This window comes from Trichosurus vulpecula, chromosome 2, assembly GCF_011100635.1.
Source record: "Trichosurus vulpecula isolate mTriVul1 chromosome 2, mTriVul1.pri, whole genome shotgun sequence".
In the NCBI taxonomy this organism is placed as follows: domain Eukaryota; kingdom Metazoa; phylum Chordata; class Mammalia; order Diprotodontia; family Phalangeridae; genus Trichosurus; species Trichosurus vulpecula.
The window spans coordinates 153,567,999-153,590,702 of NC_050574.1; the positions used below are offsets into that span (position 1 = coordinate 153,567,999).

The following is a 22,704-nucleotide window of genomic DNA, read 5'->3' on the forward strand; positions in this document are numbered from 1 at the left end:
CAAATGATTAATAGGATATTTTGGTTTGACTCTCCATTTAAGTTGGAAGCCGTACTTGGTTCTATTTAGGAAAGATGATAATAGATTTAAAGCTAGGCAGAACCATAAGGGGCTTAAACTGTTTCTCTAAAAATGCCATGTTTCATATCAGTATCTTGAAACTGTGATATTGGTGGTACATTTTAAATAAAGAGCCATTTTCCATGTAAACATAAAATGTACTAGCATTCTCACTGTTCTTAGGTATTTTTTTACAGTACATTAAAAAGCCATGAGTATAGAACTAAGATAATGTCTTTGCAATTCTCAATAAAGGCAATATAAATATTATTTTCAGGTAGCTTCTTTAATAATAAGAACACTGTACATAAGTTGCTCTTTATATCCCTTTGGATATATCCTTTTTGCACCTCATGCAATACACTGTTTTTATCTAAGTTTTTCTTGGATATCTTTTTAGTTAAAGACCTCAAAATGGTATGGCTAGGTCAAAGACTATACTCTTTAGTAACTTTCAGGGTATAATTGCAAAGTACGTTCTAAAATGGTTGTACCCATTCATAGGCCCACCAATAGTACATCAATGTAACTTTTCCCTTACCCTCTCTTATGTTGATAGACCTCTTTTGGGGTCATCTTTGCCTTTCTGATGGGTGTGAAGTAGAATTTCAGAATTGCTTTAATTTATATTTCTCTAATTAGTAGTGATTTGCATGTTTCATTTTTGTTGCTTTCAACTGGGCAATATAACATTCCAATTTTCTCCAACATACCAAATAAATATGAATGTAATCTTCCAGTATCTTTCCATAGATCTTCAATAGTTCTCTCAAATCTTTTTTTTAACCATATTAGTGGTTGATGTTTTGACTTAGGGATATTCCTTGATAGCTCTACCTTTCTTTTGCTTGTTCTTATGCTGGCAATAGCTACCACATATACTCTTTGTGTGCACATCTTAAAATGTTTTGTCCTTTCTAATAAACGCTAAAGGAGAATACATTTATTAGTAATAGTTATAGTAGGCACTAACTTTTTAAATTACCCTGTTTTTGTAAAATTGTTTGACTGTTTGAATTTCTGCTGTCAGACTCAAAAAGGATTCCTCAGAATTCTTATTGGAGTATTCCCATCTCCTTTTTCAAAATAATTTGAGGTATTGGTCCTGTTTCTATCATCCATTTTGTTATGAGATGTTATTTCTGGTGCATTAAACAAATACCCTCATAATCTTCAACTTTCACACTTTTCAGATTTTAGTAGCACTCTTTCTTCCTCTAACCTAGGCTTAGAGAAGAGATTGTGCTGCACTGGTAACAACACAGTGTTTGTGTGACTTGTAGATGAACTGGAAAAAGTAGTAGTATGAAATCCTTGCTTGTAATTGGCAATGATGGTTTCCAATTTTGTTACTGGAACATAATGAAAGTACCCATATCTTCGGTATACTTTATGCATCCTCTTGGTTTACCATCTTTGGGAATGAGCACCATTTCTACTGAATCATGTCCAGGAGGTAAAATATTGATATTTCTGATTTGTTCAATATTTCTCATCTGTTCCTATAGTGTGCCTTTTTATAGAATCTGAACATAATAGTAAGTCACTTGCTAAGCTGTCCTCCAGGTCAAATAATTATTAAAATAGCTTTAAGTAGTAACACCCTGCAACCATATCACTTATTTAATAGATACATAGGATAATTTTATTATCTTTATTGGCCACAGTGTCAGCTAAATCAGCAGTATCACCAGAGATGAAATGATCAGAACTTCAGAGCTCTGGTCTTCACAGCTACAATGAAGTCTCAGGCCACACAGAGTCCTCATTGTTCCTCACATCAACTGACATTCTTTCATTTTGCCATTTCCCCTCTCTCTCAAGATATACATTATGGATAGTTTTGATTTAAGGGGGCTATTATAATTGTAATTATTACTTAAATTATGGTTCCAATGAATGGATGAAAAATATATATGGCCCTAAAAGGGGAAATCATTTTTAGGTTATTAGGGATTAAAGCAAGGATTTCATTGACCCAAAGAATGTCTGTGCTACTTTCTGGAACATATAAATAGGGCTCTGCCCATGTAAGCAGAAAATAAAAATAGTATTTAGTACATTTGAACTTTCTAAGAGGCAGCATGACATCAGAAAGAGCACTGGTGTTACAGTCAGAAAACCCAAAGTTAAGTCCAGGCATCAACATTTAATAAATTAGTGACCCTAGACAAGTCACTTAACTTATCTGAGCCTTTATTTCCTCATGGGTAAAAGGGGGATAATAATTCTCAGGCTACTTATTGCATAGGGTTATGGTGATGAAAGTGCTTTGGAAACCTTAAAGAACTACAGAAATGTGAGTTTCCAACTCTTCTGTGGACCACCAGTAGACATAATTCAGGCCTAATAAAAAAGCATATTTTCTTCACAAGGAGTGTTTTGATTGCCTCAACTGACATAGTAAGCACAGGTTTTGTGTGAATGAATTTATCTTTATTGAAATTGCACCCCTTCATTGCATCCTGAAGGCCAGGAAATGAATCAGCGTTGTTGTTGAGGTAGGGCAGGAAATTGTTTTAAATTTGATTCATGTTTCTTGTTTCCTCTGTTGGTAATGAAGGTACTGAATGACAATTTGAGCCATAGTTGCATACTTGCGATTACCCAAAACCCGATGCTGAACCTGAGATTGCACAGTCAGTTGAGAACTTTGTTACATAGAGGATTAATGGGGGGGCCTAAGATCTGACTTCAGATGCTATAGTCATTCACATTCAGGCTTCTTTGACACATAAAAAGGTCCATGTTTTCATCAGTAATGCCCCTGTCACACTAAAGCTTGTGACCCATACATGCTTTCTGAGTAGCTTGTCATGAATTTATACAACCAAATATATTAATTGTCTGAGGGCTAACCTTCTGGTAATAATTGACTTTTATTGCTGTGGTTCAGTTTCTCCCTCAGTGTGCCTGAGACTACTCTTAACCTTAGTCCTCTTGAGATATAATCATTAAGAAGATCCTTATTGGTTCCTGTTTCAGAGGAAAGAGGGTAAATCCATGCTACCTGTTGGTTTTTGTATGACACAAGCCCCCTGGAAATGCAGAATCCTCCACCTCTGATCTATTTTGATCAGAGCAACTGAATGACGGGTGGTTAAACATAAGAATCCCAATACTCCTCATGCATTACAAAATAGTTCTAAAGGAAAGAATGCTGTATGTGGAGTCAAGGACTGGATTCCCATCATGCCCCTGACACTTATTGCACAATGACCTTGGGTAAGTCATAACCTTTCTGATCCTGTATCTTCATTTATCAAAATAAGGAGTTGGATAAGATTGTCTTTCAAATCTCTTCCAGTACAAAATCTATGGTATTATTCTCTTTATGAAGTAACTAAAGTTGTAGTCATTAGCTACAGTACATTGTTTAGAAATTCCACAAGGTGTTTTCCATATTAGAGATTCTGTAAGTGTTTTGCTAATTGCTTTTTAAGTTTTATTGATTTCTTTTTGTTTTTACATTACAAACATTTACAGATTAACCTTACTCTGTGACAGTAGCAAAGTAAAAAAAAATTGAGTAAAACTAATAATACAATGACCTCCTCTGAAAGTGAATTTAACATTCCATATCCGTAGCATCCCTTCCCACCTTTCTATTTTTTTTAAATTTTGGAAATCTATTTTCTCTCCCTCACATCCCTACCTCATTGAGAAAATAAAATAAAGAAAATAACAAAATACCTGTAACAAATATACATAATGAAGCAAAACAAATGTCTTCAATTGCTATATGTAAACATATATACACACACATATATGCACATATGTATATATGTCTTATTCTGTGCCCTAAATACATTAACTCTCTGTCATAGAGAGCATTAATTACCATACTGTAATACTATACAGTACTATATATTGAATTGATTAAAGTTCTTAAAGCTTTCAAAGTTGTTTATTTTTACAGTGTTATTGCCATTATAAAAATTGTCATCCTGGTTCTGCTTTTCTGAAAAATGCAAAAAAAACCTGATAAATCTTTAACTCATTTAATTTAAAATAAGAAAGAAAATCAAACTTAACAATATCAAAAATTAAAAGAGAGAATTTACAACAAATAAAGAAGGAATAAAGGATATTATTTAAAAACTGTGTTTGCCTAACTACACACCAATAAAACCAGAAAACTAAATTAAACAAATGAATATTTACAAAAAATATAAAATACTCAAAAAAATAAAAATTAGAGAGTTCAAAATAATTCAATTTTAGAGAAGAAAATTTACAGGCCATAAATGAACATCCAAAGAAAAAAGTCACAAGTGAATTCTCTCAAAATTCAAATAATAATTAATTTCAATATTACATAAATTATTTCCAAGAATAGCAAGAGACTCTACCAAATTCCTTCTGACACAGAATTGGTCTTGATACATAAACCAGGAAGACTCAAAATAGAAAAAAAGAAAACTATAGATCAATACCCCTAATGAACATGGATTTTTTTTAATGTTAAATACTAGCAAAGAGGCTGACAACATATCACAAAGATTATACACTATGACTAGTTTGGATTCATACCATACAACACATGAAGAGTTTATTTAATATTGAGAAAACTACAAACTTAATTGATTTAGTATGTGATTATATCATTAGATTCAGAAAAACTTTTGAAATATAGTACCCATTACTGTTAAAAAAAAGTGCTAGAAAATAGGAATAGACATTTTCTAAAATTATAACTAATATATATGTAAAAGAGCTACGCTTATATGTAATACATATTACCTGCAATCTTTTCCAACAAATTCAGGGTTGAAGCAAGGATGTCCATTGTCACCACTTCTATTTTTGATGTAGTAGTAGAAATTCTATCTATAGCAATTAGATAAGAAAAAGAAATTGAGGGAATTTAGGATAGATTTTAAAAAGTTGCAATTTTAGATGATATCATCTATTTAAAAATCCTAAAGATTTAACTAAAATTAATTTCAAAAATTAGTAATTTCTTCAAACTTACAGGATATAAAATAAATATACAAAAATCATTAATATTTTTATATAATACCAATAAAACTCAGCAGGAAGAGAAAAAGTTCATTTGAAATCATTACAGAATCTATGAAATACTTGAGGGTCTACCTTCCAAGATACACATGAGAAGTATATAAATACAACCACAAATGACTGTCAACAGAAACACAGATCTAAATAATTGGGAAAATATTCATTGTTCATGGATGGTATGAACCGATATAATAAAAATAAAAAAAAAGCAATACTACTTAAATTACTTTACTTATTCAATGTCATACCAATGAAACTACCAAAAGATTATTTTCTAGAACTAGAAAATATGATAACAAAATTGATATAGAGGGGAAACAAAAGTCAATAATCTCAAAAGATATGAAAAGAAATGGAAATAAAGGGGGCCTAGCAGTAACAGATCTTAAACTATACTAAAAGCAGAAGCAGTAATTATCACATATACACACAAAAAATGGTTCTGGTTAAAAAATAAAGATATTGATCACTGTAACAGATTAGATACACAATATATAGAAGCATTATAGCTAGTACTAGATAAGTTCAAAGACCCTAGGTACTGGAATATGGACTATTTGACAAAAACTGCTGTGAAAATTAGACTTTAATATTGGAAAAATTAGATTTAGAGTAATACTTCACACCTTATACAAGGATTATCTCCACATAGATATGTGAACTAGAATAAAAGTTTACATCATAAACAAATTAGAGAAACATAGGAAAAAATTACCTGTCGGATTGGTAATTACTAAAAATCCACAATTAACCATGTAGAGAGAAAGAGATCACCAATCAAATCTAGCATTTTCTAGAAAAGCACCATGATTTTACATATCCTCTCAACATTATGATCAAATTATCTGGAAGACATTACCAACTAGAGTTGGCATTAAGAGACAAGCAAATTTTCTCTTGACATTCACATCTTTTTAATATCTTCAAAATTTTTGCTCAAGTTTATAATTTTATACATTCTAAATCATTTTGCCAGATACATTCCAATCAGGTTGCCTAGTAGAAATCTAAGCAAAAACTGGATCATAGTTATGGCAGGGGCAGCAGAGATTGAAGCAAGAGCTAGTATCAAAAACAATAAGGTTATGTTAGTTCATGACCAAACAAAGGATAGTAAGGATCACAGACTATAAAACAGATTATTTTGATCACATAAAATTAAAAAATTTTGCACAAGCAAATCCAATAAAGCTAAGATTAAAAGAAAAACAATTAACTGGAAAAATCTTTATAGAACATTTCTCTGATAAAGATCTCATTTCCAACATATTTTAAGGAAGTGATTCAAATTCATATGGGGAGTCATATCCTCACATGTGGTTTTGATCACTTATATTTTGCAAGATAGTTTGGGATTTGAGGACTAGATATTTTTCTTCCCTTTTATTCTATCTTTTTTAAAAAAACTGGGATAATTAACTCTTTTGTCTCATGTAGTTTTCATTTATGATTTCTTGAAATATAGTTCTGGTAAACTAGGTTTTGATAACACCCATTGGGACTCAAATGGAGCTGCCTGACTTTGAACTCTCACTCTGGCTCTCATTGATTGGTCAATAATAGGTCCCAGTCCAAGCTTCACTTGCTCATTGTTGGAGTTTTGCTGGCTGAGAATGCATGTAAATAGCAATTGTTTTTGTTTTGGCCAGGAACTTGGAGGGTCTTCCCCTCCCAGACTGATTCTTTTGGGAAATCTCACTAGGCCATCTTTTGTTTGAATTTTTACCTAGCCTTTAATCACTGAATGGGTATTGTCCCAAACTGAGACATGGGAAAGACTTCAGCTTAAAAAGGCCAGCATCTTCTACTACATCAGGGGCCATTGACAGTCATCTTGACCTCTGTCTTGCCACTGGTCTCCAATGACTCTGGAGGAGAGAGTGATTTTGCACAGTCTTGATTCACATGCAAGTCAAGACATCGCCCTCTTGATTTCATTGGTCATCTTTGAGAACAAAGGAAGAACAACAAATTTATAAGAATAAGAGCAATTCCCCAGTTCATAAATCCTCTAAGGATGGGAAAGGCAGTTCTCCAGGGAAGAAAACTAGGCTACTCATAGTCACATGAGAAAAAGTTTCAAATCACTACTAACTAGAGAAATAAAAATTAAAGCAATTCTGAAATTCTACTTTGTACCCATCTGAGTAGTGAAGATACAAAAAAGGAAAATGATTGTTCCCGAGCTATGGGAAAATAAGCATATTTCAGTGCCTGGCACAAAGTAGGCACTTAATAAATGCTGATTGATCGATTGATGCACTACTAGTGGACCTGTGAATAGCTACAACCATTTGGTAAAGTAAGTTGGAATTATATACTGAAAGTTACTAATATTTTATGTCCTTTGACCTAACTATATCATGGCTAAGTCTATTCCCAAAAGAGATCCAAGAGAGAAGAAAAGGTCCTTTATGTTCAAAAATATCTATAATGCTCTTTTTTTGTGGTGACAAAGCCTAGAAACTAAAGAGGTGTCCATTAATTGTGGAATGACGAACATGGAAAGATTTATATGAACTGATACAAAGTGAGCAAAAACAGAACAATTTACATTCAAACATTAATGTTAATTAAGTTGCATAAATGTTTCTACACTGTTTATATAAATGCTTTACATTTATAAGCTTGTTTGTTTAGTTCAAACATAGGCACACTCTTTAGCTCTGAGAGTCCTGAAAAACTAACTATAACCTCTAGCACCCTGAGATAGGCTCCGGAAAAAAATTAGCATGGTGGTGATGGAACAAAAAAGCTGCTTTCTCCCAGTGTTGCAAAGCATTTTCACATCCATTATCTCTCCTCAAACCTCACACCTCTCTAGAAACATAAAGTAGGGCAGTTATTATGATTCTCATTTTATGAATGATTATATTGAGGATGTGACTTACTCAAAACTAGAGAAACATTGTTGGGGTGCGAACCCAAACCCAGCTCTCCTGATTCCAAGTTCAGTTCTTTTTCATTATCCTGGGGTGCCCCTCAAGCTCTGGTTCAAGAACTGTGATCCTTATTATACAGAGGAGCGTCTCATTGTCTTTGTTCCCTGCCTTTCTGAACCAGTCCCTGAAACAAGCTGTCAAAATATTTAGCATTGTTTCTGATCAAATTGTCAATAAAACAAACAACACCCAGTGTAGAAAAAGGGTAATATAATGGCAGGTTAAAAGAACAATTTGAGGACAGAAGGAAGGGTTTCTTTGCAAATAAAAAGAGAGTGCCTTGGAAATAAATCGTTTTCTTTTCGATAGATAATAATAAAGCAAAGTAATGATGCCCACAAGAAAAGAGAACAACTAAAAAAAGAAAATGACCTCTTAGCAGATGGAAAGACTATGAAAAAAATTCCTTCACCTCTATTCAGTAGCATTCAAACCAATATGCCTCCATCTAAATTCTTCAGGTACCCAAAGATTTCAGAATTTTCACCACTATACAGCTACCCTATGGAACATGGGGTACACCCAAGCATTCTACCTTCAAAGCACTGGACAGACATCCAGTGGAGCAATTACCCTAAAGAAGCATGTGGACTCTTTATGTGTAGAATTATGCCCATTGCTCCATCCTCTACTACCTGAAGCATGTGGCAGTAATTCGAACACATTTGCTAAGGAAACCTTATGCTCCTTAAAAATGGCCTATAAAAAAAGATCCAAAGGATTGTCATTTTTCATTTTTGCCTTCAACTTTATCCTTTTAATTAGTAACAATCCCAGGTCACATTGATAATATCATAGGGTTTTAATGCTAATGTGTCCAGGCAATTTACGTTTCAATATCCTGAAATGAAGGTTTTATCTTCAACAATGTTAGATGTCTTGTGTGTGACATAACTTATGAGCCACCGAGGATGCATGTCTATAACTAGCAAAGATATTAAATAACAGCTGACAGAGTCACATGATGGATGGGTGCATTGTGACATCTAAAGGATTATTTTCAATTATTTCTTCTTGGACTATTATGCTTATTCAAACTCCATAATGGGCTGTGTCTCTCATAGCCATACATAAAACACTTTAATAGTGTACAGTAAGCTTTTCCTTCTCATACAAATATCCCAGGACCCATAATTACATCTCATTAAACTCTAGCACCATAATTCAGAAATCTCATTCATAATATTTGGCCTGCAATTGTACTAAACAAATAAAATTGGTTTCCTCTGAAGCATGGCTGCATTTGTTGCCTACAAAAGGGCATTTTAAATTATATAAATGAGATTGATTCTTTAAAAGAATTCACTAAAAGAAGGGATTAAATAGTATGATGAGGATTTTTCTACTATTGGAGTAATCTCTTAGGTGAAATTAGTCACAACTGCAAAACTGGGCTAAAAGTTTATCTGCAAAGTAAAAGAAAAAAACCCTTATACATCTGTTGCCCTGCATGGTTGTATCTAAACTCAATCAGATGAAACCAACAAATATTTATTGAGTACCTACATAGGATCCAGCACTTTGTTCAATACTTGGCACTTGTAGGTGCTTCATAAGTGGGTGCTTACTGACTTAACTTAATCATAGGTCTAGAGCTGAAAGAGACCTTGCAGGAAGGAAGGAAATAAGCATTTATTATGCACCTACTAAATGTCAGGCACTGTGCAAGGCAGTTACAAATATTATGTCGTTTGATCCCCCCCAACAACCATGGGAGATAGGTGCTGTTATTATCCTCATTTTGTATTTGAGGAAACTGAGACAGATAGAGATTAAGTGACTTGCCTAGGGTCGTAGAGCTAGTAAACGTCTGAAGTCACATTTGATCTCAGGTCTTCTAGCTCCAGTGCTCTACCCACTGCACCACCTAGCTAGCTGCCTCTACAACAACAATTGTCTAGTATGGTCATTCATTTAACTTATAAGTAAACTCAGTTTCAGGAAGGCTGAGTGATTAACTCAAGATTATGCAGCTGAGGATGATGGGTGGGATGGGGAATAGCATTTATCTCAGCACCAATTATGTTCCAGATGTTTTTTGGTTTGTTTTTTTTAATATTATCACACTTGGGCAACCCTATAGGATAAGTGCTAGTATTACTCCCATTTTACAGTTGAGTAAACTGAGGTAAACAGAAGATAAGTAAGATCACACAACTAGTAGCTTTCTAATATTTAATTTGAATTCATATCTTCCTGACTCCAGACCCAGTGCTCTGTCCACAGCACCACCAGTCGTTAATGTCACCTAATAACTGAGGTAAGACTCGAATTAATTGTAAAATGGGGATTATAATAACACTAACTTTTCAGGATTGTTATGAAGATCCAATGGGATAATATATGTAAAGGGCTTTGCAAACCTTAAACTCTATAAGTCAGCTATCATTACTGTGCAATCCACAGATATTTATAAAGCACCGGGGATACAAAAAGAGTCAAAAGCAGTCCCTGCCCTCAAGGAACTCACATTCTAAGGGGGTGAGCGAGAGAGGAGGTGTCACAACCTCTCTGATCATGAGTTTCCTCATCTATAAAATAAGTCATACTTCTTCTGTTTTCTTCTTGTTCTAGAAACTGTAAATCAATCAATTAAAAAGTACTTGTGAAATTCTAACTCGTAGCAGGTACAATATTATGTACTAGGGATAGGGATATAAGCACAGTAAATGAAACAATCCTCCTCACAACAGCTTACATTCTAACGGGGCAGAAAAGTGCACGGTTAAACATATATCTAGAATAAAGTTAATGAGAATAGATACAAGGCAGTTAAATGCAATGAAAAAGGCTGTGACAGAAAAGAAAGATCCTTTTACTATCCAGTTGAAACAGTCTTTGATGAGAAATGGTCTCCATACTGTGAACAACTGGAAATCAATAGAGTGGAGAAGGTTCTCATATGCTTGTGTCTAATCTGAATTTCTATAATTATGTTCACTCTCTGTTTTAGAAGTTTGATAAAGTAAAGTACTCTTATTCAGAATTCATTCTTACTCCAGAGAGATTGGTATTGAGCAAAGGTCAATTGACTAAGAATAAACTAGATCAACTAAACAGAGCTATCTACATACTACAACCTATTAGAGAAGAACCTTCTCTAATATTGAAGAGAAAGCATTAATCATTGCAACATAAATTTAGAGCTAGAATAGATGTCAGAAGCCATCCAACACAAACTCCCCAACCTTCCATTTTATTTTTTTTAATTTTTTTTCCTTTTTTTTTGAAGGGGGGAAGGCAGGGCAATTGGGGTTAAGTGACTTGCCCAAAGTCACACAGCTAGTAAGTGTGTCAAGTGTCTGAAGCTGAATTTGAACTCAGGTCCTCCTGACTCCAGGGCCAGTGCTCTACTCACTGCGCCACCTAGCTGCCCCACCAACCCTCCATTTTAGAGTTGAAGAAGCTATGGTTGAGAAAGATTGAGTAATTTATCCAAAGCCACATAGATAGTAAATAAGCATCAAAGGTATGATTTTAACTTAGACTCTCTAACTACAGAGCCAGGGCATTTTCCACCATACCACAGTACCTCAAGAGAGCCACCTACCAAGTGAGGGTCCAATTTGCCTATTCTAGGATTACTATCTTTCCTCCCCAAGAACCCTATAGTCATAAGTACTCTACAAAGATATTGTCTTTTCTTTTTTGTTCTTATGAGAAAAATTGGGAGCAGAGAAGGAAAGTGATGTAGGAATAATTATTGTATTAAATGGTATAACTTTGCCAAACAGTATGTTGGTTATGGCTGAAAATAGTCTGCTTCCATCAAAGACCTGTGGTACTGAATAAATCATCTAGGGAAAAAAAACCTGAGGAAGTTAATTAAGAACCATTAAGGTTAACATGATGATGTCATGTGCCTCTTCTAGAAAAGACAAAAAGAACTAAGAGAGGGGATATAAAATGGCACTATAGACAATACCATGAACTTAGAGTCAGGAGACCTGGGTTCTTTCCTTATTAACTGTGTGTGGCTTAGAACAATTTGCTTCCTCCTTCTTGGTCTCAGATTCTTCATCTATAAAGTAAGAAAGATGGACAAGAGGTGCTCTCTCTGATCCTTCTGGCTCTCATATGATATTAATCCATGATTCTAGGTGGAATTGCTCTAGAAGAGGAGAACAAAATAGAAGTTGTTTGCTCTGAGATGTAATAAAAACAGGACCAGATCCAGTCACTTTTAAAGAGCTAATCAGATATTGTGGCCACAGCAAGTACCAAAGTAGTGTCAATATGGTATTCAAACAAGTAGGGAAGAGGAAGTACAAAAATAAGATAAAGCTATAAATGGTTATAACCAGCACTTTATCACCATTAAGTTAAAAAAGAGAATAATAAACATTTTCTACTTAAAGATTCACTTTTATTTTTGGTTTATTCTCTCCACCCTTTCCTTTATTTGCTATTGAGAGTGAGCACAGAGCTGTACATAGGACTGAGGAGATCTGAGTTAAGAGTCAAAGTACCTGCCTCCAAATCTCAGCTTTGCCAAGAGATAGATATCTGTGTCACTTTGGATGAGTCATTTGACTTTTTTGGATAAGTTTCCTTAACTGTAAAACAAATCCTCTTTCTTAGGGGTTGTTGCAACAATTTGGCTAGCAGCTGTTGTGGGGGTGAAAGACCAATACAATCCCAACAACAAAGATGCTGCCAGAATAGGTTCTTTGATCTGCTTTACTAAGGAAAGTAACATTAAGAGGTTTACAATCTTACTTTAATCCAACATATACATGTAAACTCACTTTGTTCGGGGGAAGAAGCCAGCACTCTGAACTTCAGAGCAAATACAAACAAATTACAAACATACATTGTAAACAGAACAAATACAATTCATACTTACCAAAAAACCATCAACATCTGAGTTCAGGAGCCAGGGAGCTCATAACTATGGCTGGCCCAGAGTCACATGCCATTCCCCCTGTGGCTCAAAGCCCCAAGGGAGAATGCCAACCTCTAGATTTATATATCTTGTTCAGGGTCAAAGGTGAGTCACACATACAACTCACCCACATGACCTAAAAGCATTACAAAAATGTGACTTAAACCCGTGTGGTCTAAAAGCCTCTGATGTCACAAACATGTCACTCAAACCCAGGTAAACTAGGCTTTCCCTTGAGGCAAGGAGGTCATGAAGGACTCCTAATTTAATCAAAGAAACAAAGGCCAAACTCTTCAAGGGCACTTGATTGAATAAGTGTTAAAAGCCCGTCTTTATTACCAATGCAGGGGTATGCCATTCAGAGCTGTTCAATTAGAGTATCTAAATGTTTGTTCAAGTCCTCCAGTCTCTGCTTTCAAGTTTTGGAAACTTTTCCCAAAATTCTATTTCCTTCTATTCCTGGTTCTTCTAGCAGATGATTTTTACTGGGGTTCCATTTTCCAGATGACCACAGATTATCATAAATCTAGTATCTAAAACTGAGAAAGACTATCAAGCCTTACCTCCTTACATTACAGATTAAGAAACTGAGGCCTGGAAATGCTAAATCACTTGGCCAAGATCATCAAGTGGTGATCTTGGCCAAGAATAAAATCAAGATTTGAACTATGGTCCCCATCATATCAAATGACACACTTAATTTCTGCTCCATTTTAAATCAGCATTCACATATTTTTAGAAGGTTTTCTGAAATGTGGAGCAGGATATCTTTGGAGATCTCAGTGATTTTTCATATCCCATACAATGATGCCCACTTGTTCTTCCTGCACTACTACCCAGTAAAGAGTCTACTATCTACCCAGTGACAGCAACTAAGGGTAACCACAAAGTCCCTTTAGGAGCTCACCACCCTCTTTAGAACATGCCCCGGTAATTCAAATCATGGTAGGAATGTTCCAGCTCCCATAAAGACAGTGGCACAGGCTCCCTGGAAATGATGTACCAAAGGTAAGAAGCAGTGACATCTGCATCTAGTGCAATGCCAGGGCCTTATCTTATAACCCTCCCGCACACAAATAGGTGGCTTTGGTCCTTGCCAATTTTTTGAAAAGCAAATTTAATTAAAACATTTTCAAATGAGCATTTTCTAAAACATCCCTCACAGCCATTGAGTTTAACACTGACAGAGATTTACTTGGTGAGAAAACTCAAACGCCCTAATAAAAACAATGCCTAACATTAACATTCATCTACTTTATTTTAGAGCTTAATTTACCATCTGTTACATTCCATCCCCATCTCTTTCTACTGCTCTGCAAATTGTGGTGACTATTTATAAGTCAAAAAATGTATCCAAAACACACCATAAATGAAATGTCTAAACATAAATTACATTTACTCATATTTTAACTTGTTCTGAATGCAAACACACAGAGAGCCCCATATAGTTTAAGGATTTTTTTCCCTGATGGATCATAATCTGGAAACATGCAAATGAAGTCATAGATACTTTTAACTTGGAGAGGAGCCAGCTTTACTCTGACTGAGAGGAGAGGAAAAGCAGGGAGAGAATAAGGAAAAGGATTCGATACAACAGCCCTTTTGAGTACCCAATCTCTGCTTCCTGATACCATAAGAGGAAATAAATGACTCAATCAATCAACAAGTGTTTTATTAAAAACTTACTATTTGCTGGGCACTAAAGATTAAAAGATAAAAGTGGAATAGTCTCAAACCTGAAAAGGCTTACATTCTTTTAGGGAGGAGACAACATGTACTCATATGGATATATACAAAAAATGGAGGGAAGGAGAAAGAAGGCTGAAGTACAACGGGATTTCCTGATCTTCAGAGAAAGCCTCTTCTTTTGTTAACTAATCATTAAGTCATGCTGAGTATTTGATAGACAGGCAAGGTGTAGTGAAGTTGTCCTCAGAGTCAGGAAGACCAGTGTTCAAGTCCTGCCATTTGGCATAGAGTGGATCGGCCTTCCTCTGCATTTCAGAGTGTTGGTATTCTATGACTATTTCTTATCCCTGACTAGGTAGTGAAGAAAAAGAATTTTAATTGTCTGCTAGACCAGAAATGAATGTGCATTCAATAGACAAAAACAAGTCAAAATGAGTTCTCTCTCTTTTCCCTCCCTGGCTACATTTAAATTAGGAGATAAGGACTATTCTAAGCCTCCAGGTGGGGAAAGAGAACTAGCTTGAATAACTGCTTGTCAGTTATTATGTAATGACGATTCCTTTTTTGGATTAGGGGCTAGACTAGATGAAGTCTGAGGTCTGTGAATCTATATATTTTTGTGAAAGAAGAAAAAGGTTTACTCTAAAAGAAAGCTATACCCTTATCTCCTTCATTGGCTTTCTTTCTTTAACTTGTGCTCTGTAACTTGTACCACGGCTCCTAGAGATGCAAGTAAGGAGAATCAAAGATGTTATTAAGACAACTGAGAGGAAACTGATCTTAGCCTTTCTGCTCTATCTATATGATGCCAAAAATACCCATTGTTTCATCTATCAATTTGTATTTGTTTTTCAACTGAATAAACTCTTTTTGTCATGTACAGTGAGGTTGGTCAAGAGTATCCTTAGACAATCTTTGATTGGGTTTCAAAGACTTGGCATGACTCCTGACGATCAATTGACTGAAGGGTAGAGGGCATGATCTGGAAAAAAAATGTAGCAAAAAAGACTGCAAAGGAATGGTCTTATAGGTAGGAAGAGAATCAGGAAAAAGCAGTGTCCTGAAAACCTAGAGAAGACAGTATCAAGAAGGAGGGGGTGATCAAGAGTCAAAGGCTACAGAAAACTCAAAAAGAATGTGGATTGAGAAAAGGCCTTTGGATCTGGCAATTAAGAGATAATTAGAAACTTTGGAAACAGCAGTTTCAGTAGAATGATAAGATTGGAAACCAGATTGCAAGGATTTAAGAAGAAAGTAAGAGGAGAGAAATGGAGGTACCTATTGTAGATGACTTCTTCAAGGAATTTAGACACAAAATACAGAAGAGATATAAGAGGATAGTTAGCAAGAATGGAAAGATCACATGACAGTTTTTTTGATGATGGGAGAGATACAGATATGATAGATACAGAGAGATACAAAGGAGGGGATCTTTTGGAGAAGATGGGATAGAATGGGATCACTTGTGCTGGTCCACTTCATCATGTGAGTGAAGGCAAGGGTAAAGAAGGAGATCATGACAGAAGGCGCATGAGTGATATTAGATGAGAAATAGGGGAGAAAAGGGAGTTCACAGTGATTTGCCTCCATTTTTTCAAAAGCATGTAATAAGATTCTGAGCTGAGTGGGTAGTAGGAAAGGAAAAGGACTTAGAAGAACTGCTGTGGAAAGTAGAATAATGAGTTGATATATGAGATATAGTAGGATTCCCTAACAGTGGTGAGGGCCTAGTTGAAGTTGACATAAATGTGCTGTGGACCCAATCAGAATGGTTCTTTGATTTTCTCCACCTTCATTCAGGGCACAGGTATAGGAATGAAAGCAGAAGATTGTGGGAGTGATCCAAGGTTGAGGTTTGGCAGGATATAACCATCGATATGACAACTTAGCCAGGGACTCCAGAAAAAAGGACAAGGTGAAGTTGAACTGGTTCACCATGGGGTCAAGATGGGGAAGAGGAGAGAGTGGCAAATTGCAAGAAAGAAGACCTGGGAGAGAACTGAGAGTTAGAGGGACTAGAGATCACAGTGTGGACAAAGATTGGGTTCGGTAACAGAAGACAGAAGGAGAGGTAGTAAGCCAATAGACTATGGTCAGATAAAGGAACTGAGAATTATTGAAATTGGAAGTGGTGCATTTATGAGTAATGACAAGATCAAGAGTATCACCATCCTTGTGTGTGGCCGGGGTGGAGTAGAGAAATAGGTCATGAGAAGTGGGTAGGTTGAGGAATTGAGTGATTGGGATTTTTGAGGGACAGTCAATATACATGCTGAAATTCCCAAGTATGGAAGCAGCATTTGGGGAGAAGAGAAAAATTGTGAGCCAGGTACCAAACTCATTGAGGAAGAAAGAAAAATAATCTGGAGGTCTGTTGACAACAATCAACCAGGATTCTGACTGCATGGTAGATAAGAATCATATGAGCCACAAAGGAGGAGAAGTTACTGAGTCATTGGAGATAGGTAAAGGATTTAGAAATGGCAATGGTGAATGAGGATTATTTCAATTCCCCTGCCTCCACCAGTGAACTGATGGAAAATACAGCCAGTACTGGAAAGGGAGAAATGGAGTCTTTGTCATCGAGAGGAAGCCAGGTAGAAGATGGAAGAAGTGAGAGAGGAAAAGATTTAAGATGAAGGGGTTTGTTATCTGTGGAATAAGCATTAGAGAGGGAACAGTGGAAGGGGTGAATGGCATTTGGTCAGAACTTTGGTTTGAAGAGGTAAAGGGGATGGGAATAAGAAACCATGTGGTAGGGTGAGGAATGTGGGTTTGGATGATAGATCATCAAAAAACAAAGTTCAGAATCACTGGGATTTATAGGGTATAACCAGGTATGAGAAAGTTCATTGTTTAGAGGAAGGCACCAGTACTTTTCCCAGAGGAGACTAGAGATCCAGTTGGAGACAAGTTCAGGAAGGCACACAGTCAAATGGTCTGGTCAAATGGCCCATTTCACCACTCCTCTTCCCCCTGAAAGTTGGAGATTAGGTAGAAAGTGGCATAACAGGAATTGGATGTCAAACCTGCACACAAGAAATGGAAGTCCTGCTCTCTATGCACTTTCTTCTTTCTCTTCTTTCAAGGAATAATGGAGGAGATGGAGGGCCTGGGGTCAGATGGAAGGTTGTTCCTCTTTGCTTTGGAGGCTCTCCACATCAGGGTTGGGAGATCATGGTGGCAGTGGGAGGTAAAAGTCACTTTATGATGGCACAGATGGAAGTCAGTCCTGAAAGCCTCTAGCAACCTTCCCTCAGGGACATGGGCAGCAAGAGATGGAAGACCAGCTGTCACAGGAAAGTGTCAATCAATTCAGGAGACATAACATCAGCAAAGGACAAACAATGAGAACTGTCAATGTTGTAAGGGCTTGGGTCACACAGCCAACAGATACCAGAGGCTGGACTTGAACCCAGATATTACAAGTCTGAGACTAGCTCCCCATCAATTCTACCTCCACCACACTGAGTCTCTAGCTTCAAGGTCTACCTCCTCTGGGTAGCCTCCCATGACTCCTCCCTGCCCAACTGGGCCTACCAGGTTCTGACTCCCCAAACCTCAAGGATGCTTCAAAGGAGGTTTTCCCTTCCTTGGACTTCTAGGTCATATTTCAGAATAGGATTACTTTTTTCCCCCACTGAAGAGGAAAGGAACTTTAGAGAATAAGCACATGGTGAGCATTAGAAAGGGCCTCCCAGATTTTAGTCCCTGCTTGTCTTTTGCCTTTCTCTTTCCTTCTTGAGTACAGAAAAGAAACCCGAGTTTCTAAAACTTAACTCTCTATACCTAGGATGTTACCTCATGGCCTCATGGATAATCTCAATCCCAAATTTTAGAGTTCCCACAACAGAGGATACAGGTACCAGCCTTCTAAAGGGAAAATGTTTCCTCAGCAGCATTCTCTTTGGAGAAGAAAGAAGAATGTCAATCTGGAGGATTAGAAACCATGTAATGTGGGAGGGTCAGAGATCTGGATCTTGCTTCTCCTTCTATTCCTTTGAATTCCTTGGACCATGTAAGTATGAGGTGAATGTGAAGTTTTCTATAGTCTTCGAAGTGCCTTTACCTTGGAGGTGGAAGGGAATTCTAATGGGCTCTCTGGGTATTTTAGGTTTTTATCTTTATTCATAGGCTCCTGTGTGTCTTTTGTATCCTCTTCATTTTCTGTCATATGTAAAATAAAAACCTACACTTGATATCCATATTTTACATTAAGGGCTCTTGGGGACCTTGTTACTCACAGTTGGGGAAACCTAAACGAAAATTGTACTGAAGCTTTACTCAGATTTTCCAAGCATTACACCCTGAGGTAAGGACAAGAGTCAAAAATGAAAAAAATGATCCAGACCCCAGGATTTGATCTTTGTGAATCTAGATTCTTTGGGGAAGGGGCCTCTTAGTAAAAGATGATAGCTAAATCAACCAAATGTCCTGGTGTTAAATAAGTTAAATCTTAATTTCTGAAACCAATAACATACTGATAAAACATCTAATTAAAATGTTACTGCTTATCTGCTTTCTGTCTTATTCACTCTCTAGTTCTTCTCTCAATGCTGAAAGGTTTCATGTATTTAGGGAGCTGTTCAAATGAGGTAAGAGAGATATTAGTAAGACGGCAGGGTAGAGAGGGGCTCTAAGGTTTGAGCAGCACTGTCTCCTTTATCTCTTGTACTTAGGCTAGCTGAGTCAAATCCTTTGCTTCTTCTAGGTTATATAGATATTTTCTATTAGATATGTCAGTGTCCAATTCATTCCTTAATTTGGCAACAGTATTAAGTCCCTTTTGTGTGCTCAGAACTACACTAGTCACATTGTAGAAAGTATCCAAGGGCCATATCCTTGGCCAAGGGCATGAGCTGTACTGCTAATTTATTGATCTTCTTTTTAACCAACTAACACTGTTTCATAAAAGTAGGTGCAATTAGTAAATGAATATTTTATAATCTCAAGATTATCAAGCAAATCCATAACAAAATAGGGGAAAATTCAAGTATGTTCTCTCTCTAACTCACAAGTAACATTAAAAATTAATGACAAGAAGATGGAGAAAAGACAGTAAGGATCAGCTATGCTACTGTGTGAAATTCAGTAGAATTACAATACATCATTGGCCTTTTCCAACTGAATTCCCAGTCTGTCAACTTCATCCTCTGTGACTTCTTCCCTCTGGGCAGAATTCGCTGCTAAAACAAAAGAGGGTCATAGATTTAAAGTTGGAAGGGAACCTAGAGATCATCTACTCCAACCCTTCCATTTTTTTTGTTAAGAATCTACTTCTTTTTTAATTAAAATAAACTGGCTCAATAAATGTATCAAAAATTTGGAGCAGATATTTAGCACTTTAAAACACTTATTTCTGGTGTTAGGAATTAATATACTCATTTATTTGAAAAGGATTTTAGAAGAAATTGGCCATGATTCTACACCTCTCTACCCCCAAAACCGATTCTCCGAATTTTACATTTTTTCACTCTGGTTCATTCTTCATTGCTTCATCATCAGATTCTACTTCAGCTGAGGATAACCCATATTGGATCACATCACCGTATTCTGAGACAGCCTAAAAGTGTTTTGCAGAAGTAGAATCTGATGACGAAGCAATGAAAAATGAACCAGGGTGAAAAAAAATGTAAAATTTGAAGAATCCATGTTGGAGGCAGAGAGGTGTAGTAATTCTACTACTACGACCTTCGGTCTGCCACAAGGGGTTCAGATTTGTAAGACTTCAGAGGGTCTATTCTATCCTTTTCCAACTGTTTCCTTGTACTGCATTGGCATGGCTCACAAAACGTAGGCAGTGCATGAAGAGTTATGATGTAGCCCTGGCTTAAAGTGTCAGCTTGTCTAGTCTTCTGTTGTTTTTAACTCTGCATAATTTTGCTCCTCTCTGACTCTTGTTGGGATTATAACACATTTCAGTCAATCCATTTCCCATTCTAACCAATGATCTGGTTTACCAATGATTAGGTTTAACTTGGGATGCCACGGGCATCATACCATACTCGTACTGGCAACATCGATTTCATACGTTTTATGGGATGCCTGACCCTCAAAAAAGCCTGACACTGCCACTTCTCTTCTTAATAGATGTTCCATTGATTAAAGGCTTCTAATTTGGCCTAAACCAGCAGTCAATTAAGAAAAAGGTAGGAAGACCTGAAGCTAAAATAAAGTGGTTTCTTAAACTGTTGAATGTCCCACATTTTTAAAGTATCATTCCCTCCCCAAGAGGCAAGGACAATGCCATCATATGAAAATGTCACACAGAATCATGTGCCTGCCTGCCATGGAATTTGGTATAAACACTCATATTTCTGTCCCAGATCTGAATGCTTCCATCCCAGCAGCCAGCTGCAATGAGCTTCCCACCTCTACTGTATGTACAAGTGGTTGGAATTACTTTTTTCCCCTAAACTGTTCTTGGTTTAAATACACTTTTGTGCTTTTAATCATTGCCCACATCTCAGGTTCACATAGTCCCATCATTTCAATGAGTCAAAAATTCTTCCTTTATTTTCGGATGCCAGCAGCCAGTATTAAGCATTGCCATGTTACCCTTAGGGTTGGCCACATTCACAATATACTGTTTTCCTTTCACATATTCCATCACTAGAAAGCCATCTCTGTCAAGCACTTTGGCCTGGGAGCTTCTGGAAACCATAAGAATTACATCTCCTGTGCTGCTGTACTGTAGTGACTTCATTTGGTGAAAATCACTGGGTTGGAGAGATTGCAAAGCTTGCAGGGAAGCTTCCATCCCTACAAAATCCCAAAATTTAACATTATAATCAAATCCTCCTGTTAACACCTAAAGCATCCATACCTAAGGTAGAAACTGTTTTACTGCCATGCTGCAGAATGATTTCATAAAAATCAGGAGTTTTTGTTGACAGGGTTAATTTCATCTTTTATTTCTTTGTCATCATCACCATCATCATCATCATTATCATCATTACCCTTGTATCTATGTCAGAGTGGGGGACCTATGAGTTCATTTGTATCTTCATGTTGTATTTGGGTGGTTTGGGGCAACAAAGGCCCAATTAACTCTTCATCAGAACCATTTTCACTTCCACTGCTCTCCATGTCACTGGAAACTGATATGAAAGGGCATTTGGTCAAACTTCAGGGCTGAAGGTATTGATATATTATCTTCATGTTGCCTTTTTAATTCTCTCTGCTTCTGCAGTTCTTCCTCTTTCTCTCTAGTTTCCAAATGTTCTGTACTTTCCAAAGCTGTCTGCTGACAACAAAAGTCATGCCTAGCAAGAGGAAGAGACCTATGGCTTCAGCCATAGCACCACAGAAATGGCCAACCTCTGCCATTTTACAGATTATATTTTAATGTGGTCCAGAGAGTACAAAAGATCACAAAAGTAGCAAATTGAAAATTTTGAACTTGAACCCAGGTCTTCTAACTCCAAACCTAATGCTCCTTTAACTAATTTAATACTGCCTCTTGTTGCATGGCCTTAACAACACAATCTTTCAGCTTTACCAGTGGCAATAGCTAAACAAACAATTATCTGTGAGACTTGAACTGGAGGTTGATACAGTATCTACCCTACAAAAAAGTCTTACATTTACTTCATGGCCCACAATAAAATATCAAGGCCCGCAGTGTACATTGTGTGAGTAGGGGTGAAGATGAAGGGAAGGCTTCTCAGAGTGTAAGTAGGGTGGAACAATCATCGATCTTGAGTAGTGAAATTTAGAAAGTACTAATAGCACTAAAGGATATAGGGGAAGGTGGAGAGAAGAAAAAAAACAGAAAAATAGTGCTTGGATTCTAATCAGTGAGAATAATGAATTAAAATCAAAAGCTACAACATTATTCTTCCGATCTCCATGCACACAAAAGAGCCCACCTCCACTCTAATTCATTCTCCCTTGATACCCTCCCAAGATACTACCTCCCAAGTCAAGGAAATGCTTAAATGTATATTGGATTGGACTTAGATTATCTTCAAAGACTTTGTCACCAGGAAACATTTATTATTTTCTACGTACTAAGGATTCAAATCCAAGGCAGACAACATTGACAGACAAACATAAAAGAGAATAAAAAGATGAAACCAAGACAATGAAAACAGCATATTAGCA

The 22,704-nt window shown here is 36.5% G+C and overlaps 1 pseudogene; it reads right to left on the bottom strand.

The window, feature by feature from the left end:
• Positions 1-20,282: 20,282 nt before the first annotated feature.
• LOC118836795 lies at positions 20,283-22,193 on the bottom strand (annotated as a pseudogene).
• Between the last annotated feature and the right edge of the window lie 511 nt (positions 22,194-22,704).